Source organism: Limulus polyphemus, unplaced genomic scaffold, assembly GCF_000517525.1.
Source record: "Limulus polyphemus unplaced genomic scaffold, Limulus_polyphemus-2.1.2 Scaffold127, whole genome shotgun sequence".
Taxonomy (NCBI): domain Eukaryota; kingdom Metazoa; phylum Arthropoda; class Merostomata; order Xiphosura; family Limulidae; genus Limulus; species Limulus polyphemus.
In genome coordinates this window covers 844659-852766 of record NW_013665737.1, presented here as the reverse complement: position 1 = coordinate 852766, position 8108 = coordinate 844659, and the positions used below count along the sequence as shown (strand labels likewise).

The 8108-nt window shown below is 35.6% G+C and overlaps 1 protein-coding gene across 1 annotated transcript in view; it reads right to left on the bottom strand.

The window, feature by feature from the left end:
- Positions 1-2460, bottom strand: part of LOC106473262 (uncharacterized protein C7orf43 homolog) — a 35368-nt gene extending 32908 nt beyond the window's left edge. Inside the window, exon 1 of the mRNA XM_022402669.1 lies at positions 2313-2460. The gene's annotated coding sequence lies outside the window, so the exon portion shown is untranslated. The remainder of the gene's footprint in view (positions 1-2312) is intronic.
- Between the last annotated feature and the right edge of the window lie 5648 nt (positions 2461-8108).

Genomic DNA, 8108 nt, shown 5'->3' with positions numbered 1-8108 from the left:
GTGCTCTGTGAACACAAATTAATTAGCATAAATCAGTTAAGTGACGGAAAATTAGGTGTCTATTTACTTGTGATCACTCAGTGTATACATAATAGTTGATATGAATTTTTACTTGTAAACTGATATTTGTCCTTTACTACCCTTCTGATATTCGGTGCAGACTGTTCAATATTTATTTTGCTACCGATAGTTGATAACGTGATCTTGAATTAAGTTTTCCTGCACTCACTTTGAAGTGCAATTGTCACAAGTACGCGTTCCTACAGAAAATTGGGAATTTAAACAATGTAATTAGAAGACATCTTAGGGCGCTCGACTCGCAATCTGAGGGTCGCGGGTTCGAATCCCCGTCTCACCAAACATGCTCGCCTTTCAACCGTGGGGGCGTTATAACGTGACAGTCAATCCCACTATTCATTGGTAAAAGAGTAGCACAAGAGTTGGCGGTGGGTGGTGATGACTAGCCTTCCATCTAGTCTTACACTGCTAAATTAGGGACGGCTAGCGCAGATAGCCCTCGTGTAGCTTTGCGCGAAATTCAAAACAAAACAAAACAAACAGAAGACATCTAGAAATATAAGAAACCAGCCTAATGCAATTACTAGTAAAATAACAAACATTTATTTCTATAGTTCTGGAATCAAATTAATTCTCGTATTTGTTTTAGAGTCAGAATTTCTAATAGGCAGCTTTTGCCGTGTATCTTGAGAGGCAGATTGCCGCTGTGGAAAAGAAACCGAAAGGTTATCAGCCCCATAAACAAAATAAGGCAGATGCAGACTGTTGTAAATTCCAACCCTATATTGTCTATTATGCTGACCAAATTGAATCCCAATGAAACTAGCACTGTCTCATCTTAACGTTTCAGTGGTATGACAATTAAACTGCTTTGTTACCTTCCCATAAAGCGGATATAAAAAGAAAAATTTGATTTAAATCCGGAATAGCAAAAAAAAAAAAAACAGTACCAAGAGTAATTCGAAACCACTACTATACATATCATCAGTTTTTTTTCTTTATTAATCCACAGGGGGTATAAACACAGACTTAGCTGACACATGGTAAACCTTTCAGTTTTCACCATTAATATAAAATGCTAATATAAATGACCAGGGGACGTAAGGCTGGACGACTTGAGCTCCAATCTTAACAAATCTGTATGTATAACTTGTGGCCAAATAAATATACAATTTTCTGACGAAATTAAAGAAGAGGATGATGTATTTTCCCAATTGCTGACTGAATTATTCATAGGTGTGTATGTACGTTAACAAGAAGGAATCCTTAATAGCCGCGGTATCTGAAATTCTTTTAGGCAGGATTACAGTAAAATAATCTGTGATCTTTCTTCTATTTTAGTAGTTATATTTTTGTACCCCAGAAATACGAAGCGTGGGGCGCCCGTATACCCGCTTCAAATTTCGTTACTCATCTGGATCTCTACCAGCCTACCCTCAAATTGAAATTCTTTAAGACAGGATTATAGTAAATTAATCTATGAGACATTGTGCGCGCCCAAAATAATTTCAGATCCACAATAATAAATCTAAAGTAAAAGTATTATGAATTTGGTTGTAATAATATATCAAAACTATCACGGGGAAAACATTATCTATGGCTCTTAAGGGTAAACTTGTTTTGTGAACATTCCTTTAGTGCACACCATATTTTACACCTCCTTCTGTTGCTGATTTCACAGTGGTGTGCTTTGCACCAGCACAGTACATTAACGGTAGAGGTAGATACCGTCGGAAACAGTTGTATATTTCAACACATGTAGGGTTATCTTACAGCTGTACATTTTCTCGTACGAGGCTGACTCACCAAAAAGACAGGCATGATTCTGTGTGAATTGAGGTATAACGTTTTTAACATATCCCACTGGTCCCCCGGCAAGAAAATATAACATATCTTATTATTTATTCAGCCAATGTTCTAGTTTTAAAAGTTTTTCTACTTCGTATGTTTTATTGCACTCAGTGGTTTATATTTATGCCACAAACTCAGGTATCTGTAAAATTCATGTGGATTGTTCATCAATATATATATATATATATTAATCTATGAGACCTTGGGCGTGATCATATACATCAATCGAAAGGATCCAACCTCCTGAGTCCAAGACTGTAATCAGATCTCAAATCAGTCAAGATATAACGGAGTTATGAGCTAAAAGTTTGTATTTGAAAAAAACAACAAAAAACTCAGAGCCATTGTACGAACCGTTATGTTGTACAAATACATTTTAAAGTCATCAAGGAGAAGTTGGACTAAAAATATGATGGAAAGATAACTGTATTACAACTACTTACTTTTGTAGATATAATGGCCCCCAACACTCCTTTTTCAAACTTAGAACCGCTGTCGAAGTTATGGATTATTTAATCCACTGATTTTTTCCATGGATTTGTGACTATCTACAATTTATTTCTAAAAAAAAAAAAAAGAAGAGAGAACTAAACGCTCAATCATGCATAAGTGTTTACCACGCGCAAGATGTCAGTACGATTTTTCTAAGAAGACACGTACGTGCACCTATCACATATCAGCGCATGCGCATAGATTAAAATGTCCAGCCGCGTGGAGTAAACATGCTGGTCAGGTATTTATGACGGTTAACATAGCAAATTCTTAGTGAAGTAAGTAGCCAAGCTGATTTGGTCTTATTTAGACACGTGGCCTTCACGAGCTTATAGACCAGTTGCATATATGTATAAGTATATTTACACTACTGTCATGCTGAGAAACACTGAATGCGTTTTACAGAATGGTAGAAATTGAGAGTATTTCATATTAGACATGTTAAAGGAAGAGATTAACTGTTTCGTATATTTATGCAAAGCTAAACAAGAGCTGGCTGTGGTACTATGCCTAATTTGGAAGTGATAGACTAGTACCCGCCGCCATCTCTTGGGCTATTCTAGCCGAGAAGCTGGATTTGACCGTCATTCAGAGCGATTTTTTCCCCCGTAATACGGATCTACAGATAAGTACCTAACCATTAAATTGCCCCAGCAGTCAGGGAAGCCATTTTATCCACTCTCCATAAAATTACCCCCAGCACTTATGGAAGAAGGGAACAAAGTTTATCCACGCTCCACAAAAAATTGTCACTTTAGAGATTTTTTGAAAAGGGCTGAAGATCCCTTGTTTAACGAATTTGTTTGTTTTGTTTTGTTTTTGAATATCGCGCAAAGCTACACGAGGGCTATCTGCGCTAGCCGTCCCTAATTTAGCAGTGTAAGATTAGAGGGAAGGCAGCTAGTCATCACCACCCACCGCCAACTCTTGGGCTACTCTTTTACCAACGAATAGTGGGATTGACTTATAACGCCCCCACGGCTGAAAGGGCGAGCATGTTTGGTGAGACGGGGATTCGAACCCTCGACCCGCAGATTGAGAGTCGAGTGCCCTAAGTAACGAATTTGATAGCTATTGTAAACAAGTTTGTTTCGATAAGATTTTCAATAGAAGCGCCTTAAATGGCTACTTTTACTGTCACATCTCCATTAAAAGTTTAAACTACATAGAAATAAATGGTATCTGTTTTATTATTTTTATATCTTTATTTTTATTTTATATTTCACAACTGATAATATCAAACATTTGTTTAAAATTTCGTGAAAGAAAGAACAAGTCAGATATTAACGGAGGATCCATTTTATCATTGCTAATACTGGTGATACGTATTTTCTCCCCCACCCTTACTCCGGAACAACACCTGATCTTAGAAAAGCCGCATACAGCACGTATATTTTTCGATTTATCTATTCACAGCCCGAGTACGATAACACGAGACCACGCTTGACTGATAATTTGAAATCAAAAACATATATATATATATATATATTAACATGTACTTTGTTTCAAAATTCTTTTTTCACTATTTGAAAATAGACGTCGGCAACTTCCGTTCATTGTTATACGCAAAGCTTTACAATAGACTAACTGCGCTGTATCCATCGCAAGGATCGAATCCTCAATTTGGTGTTATAAGCATGTGACATATGGACATATTTCGTGTTTCCCACCTTCTATAGTAATATAGAATTATTCAAAATTATTGATCATCTAGTTTCCTCACTGTCATGACGCCAACACATGGTCCATGGTGTATAATATTTTGTTGTTCTAGCCACTTTTTTAAATGATGTCTTCTGCCTGCAAGGATGTTTCAGTGTATTTTGAGCCTGGGTTAAAACTTGAATAACCTTCGCTAGCCAAACTAATGAAATCAACTTAAACTGATAGATAGCCAATGCTGTCAGGGAGAAAAGGTCACGAGGTGACGTTGTCCACTGGACAGAGAAAGCATTGCGATGTTTGAAATCCAGGTACACTTTGTTTGTTTGTTTCTTGTTTTTTGTTTGAATTTATGCACAAAGCTACTCAATGGGCTATCTGTGCTCTGCCCACCACGGGTATCGAAACCCGGTTTCTAGAGTTGTAAGTCCGCAGACATACCGCTATGCCACTGTGGGCACTTTCTTTGTTCCGTTCCGAAAGCTGGCGAACTATTAACTGATCCAGTAGAGACAATTTTCCACGTGTCTTGGCTGATACGCACACTAATTTTTTTTATGTTGCGTTTAAATAAATATTGTTTTTAATGCCATTTAAATGTATTCAGTTCGTATATTTTTCACGCAATTTAAAATTCAGTAAAGTTATCAACTACAGAAATGCCTTTATTTCTTGATCGACTCTGTTGTTATTTGCGGATTTGCCTGATCTGATACTTGTTGGGAAATCAGTTTTACCTAAAAAAACTACAAGCGCTCAAGCTTACACCTGAGGCCTTTTTTTTTCAATGTTGTGGAGTAGAAGGTTGTGGAATTCTATATTGGTCTAATCTCGGCTTTGTATAATTATCCACCTAAACTAAACAAATTTGAGTGTTTGTTTTTTGAATTTCGCGCAAAGCTATACGAGAGCTATCTGCGCTAGTCGTCCCTAATTTAGCAGTGTAAGACTAGAGGGAAGGCAGCTAGTCATCACCACCCACTGCCAAGTTTTGGGCTACTCTTTTACCAACGAATAGTGGGATTGACCGTTACATTATAACGCCCCCACGACTGAAAAGGCGAGCATGTTTGGTGTGACAAGCCTATGTAAGCTTATGTAACAAACCTATTCGAATTTCCTCAACATTTTCAAAGTTTGCTATAAATATTTAATAACTTTGAGTAGCTAGTTTTTCACTGATGTGGTACAAGGCCATTGAATTTATATTTTACTACTTTTTAACACCTCACGGCCAAAAATGAAAAGAGCACAGTTTTATTGTCTTATTTTTGAGAATAGATCGACAGCATTGAGTAAGAGAAAACTTATAATATGTTCTAGTTTGTCAATCTTCCAAGATCCATGACTTCATCTGTTGATATAGTTATTGGTAATCCCTTAAGGCTAAGTTCATATCACTATTGTTGTAACGTGTTCTATCGTTGGGCAGATTATTTTTTGGGTTACGAATTAAAAACAATGCGAAGTACATTCCATATAACGATAATGAATTACAAAATAGTTTGTTTCTTCTATGACGTTTGCTAGAGGCTATGTTCACTTTTACACAGGTTGCAGGTCTAAGTTCAGAAATAATCTTTTCACCATAAACTCTGAAACTACTGTAGACCTAATACACTAATAACGTTTAATAGAAGTTTCCTAGATTTATAACCAGCCTGAATGATTTATTGATTAGGTTAAAGAAGCACCAGCTCTTACTGAATAACTCTACTCGCTCAATCTTCTCAGCAATTACTCAATCTTCCAAACATGGAATAATTCACTCAATTCTCATTGATTATTTGTATTTATAACGAATATGCCCATGTCGAGACATTAGTTGAAGTTTCTCGATCTTAATGTCATGCGCCCTCTAGCTAACATCTATATATAAAACATTAAGAACATAATTTACAAAACTGTTACTTTTCAAGGTAGAGTACGTGTATAATAAAATGCTATACAAAACTAAAATTTAATTTAAACAAAGGGCTCCTAACGCATTTAATGGTCATCATAATTTGAATTGCAAGCTTTATTGTTATGCTTTATATTACTTCGTTAAGATTTATTTACAAACCCGCAATTTCGTCCCACTATGATATTTGGCGAATCTTAAGCTTGGTTGTCATACCCATTTGGATCTTGGATGACAATCATTATTATAGAATATACATGTCGTATGGAAATCATTCATAATAATTTATTGAGTATGAATGGATAAAAAGTTATTTTACAGTTTGCTTTAGAGCAAAGCCACATTGGGTTATTTACTGTGGCCCCGGCGGGGATCGAACATCGGATTTTAGCATTGTAAGTCCGTAAATTTACCGCTGTCCCACTGGGAGACTATTCTACAAACGCTTTTTTTTTCTTACCCTTCTAACATCAAAGTGATAGTTTCCTAACTTTAGCCTCGACTTTGCATTTTATTTTTTAAGAATGTAGACTATATGGAAATATTATCGGAAATATAAGGTTTCTGCTGTATGTTTTGTTTGTTCCATTTAGCGCATAGCCACACAATAGCTTATTTGCATTCCTTCCGCCAAGGGGAATATAACTCCGGATTTTAGTGTTGTAAGTCCGTAATCTTACCGATGACCCACTGGAGGACATTGTAAGTTTTAAACGATAGTTTCATGAATGACACTTGCTCACTTACTTGTCAGATTGCGTAACTGCTTCCTTGATGAAATGCGTTGATAAAGGGCAGTTAATATATATATATATATTATATTACAAAGTTGTGTGTAGTGCTTCTTCTAGGAACCTAACCTTTTCAAAAAATTAAACTTGTAATAACAACTATTGTGTCACATTTCACAAATTCCTATTTTTGTTCAATTCGGTAAAATTTCATTTATCTTTTAAATTTCCGTTTTTTTGTCTATTAGAGGTCTCTGTTTAAACTAATCCTTTTGTGTTACCACAGACTGGTAAATTGGAAGTCACATGATTTTCAGAATGCGCAAAGCGGCCGCCATTACTATGTGTTGAACTTTCAAAGTCCGACAGTCTAAGGGACAATGGCAAAGTGATCTCACCTCACAACTTATGGCCATTTTCCATCTACGTTTGACTTGTAGATAAAATTTGTGATTTTATTTTATAAATTTTTCAAGCCATTAATTTAAACCTGATTTCAACTTGCAAATTAGTGCAAAAATCGTTCACAAAACACAAATATCTGACCTGTTATATGAAGAATGCATTGGATTTAAGCTCAGAGAAAAATCTTATGATTAAAATCTGTTATTTTTCTTCAGTGTTTATTAGGTGTCACACAGAATTATACAACTCAAATATTGTTGCCAATGAACAAGAGGTAGCCGTCATGTCCTTTTCTTGGGGAGGGGAGGGGGAAGAATGTTATTTATGTATCTGCACCTCCAAACATCCAACTTTCTTAATTGAATGGATGGAAATAATTAAGAAACTTATGATATAAATATAAAACAATTCTTTCGCAATTATTTGAGAATTTGTGGCAAAAACTGACACAAATGCTTGAACATATGTGTATTAAAATGCAACATGAAGTCCAAAAGAAGTAACACAAATCATTACACCTATTTCATCAATGATGCATTACATATACTGTACTAGACTTAAAGACAATAAATTTAGCAATGTCACTCTTTTAAAGACTCCCTTTTTCTCTTTTTACCGAGTTATGACTGAATGGTCATGTTCCCCCCCCCTCACCTAGTATTAGGCCTTTTAGGATCTGAGCCCCTTCCCTTCAAATGGTCTTTGTAAGGTCTTATAATTAAAGGCTTGAAGTGTAGGAAAAAACTTTGCTACAACACTCCAATTTTTATCGCAGCTTAACTCATTTACATAACCAGTTTTCATTGTAAAGAAAAAATAAAGAATTCCTTATAATACTGTAAATTTATCATCTTGGTGAAACTCAGTTTAGAATATTTCACTAATATTATTATTCTGTAATCAGAACAAAATCTTTTGGATGAAATGCTAACATTCTCCTCATTAGATCAGTGGCTCTCATGATCTCCCTGGATGATTATTTCAACTTATATGAGTACTTAATGTTGTCAGCATTTCAAATAAAAAGCTGTTAAAGTGTAATGGCG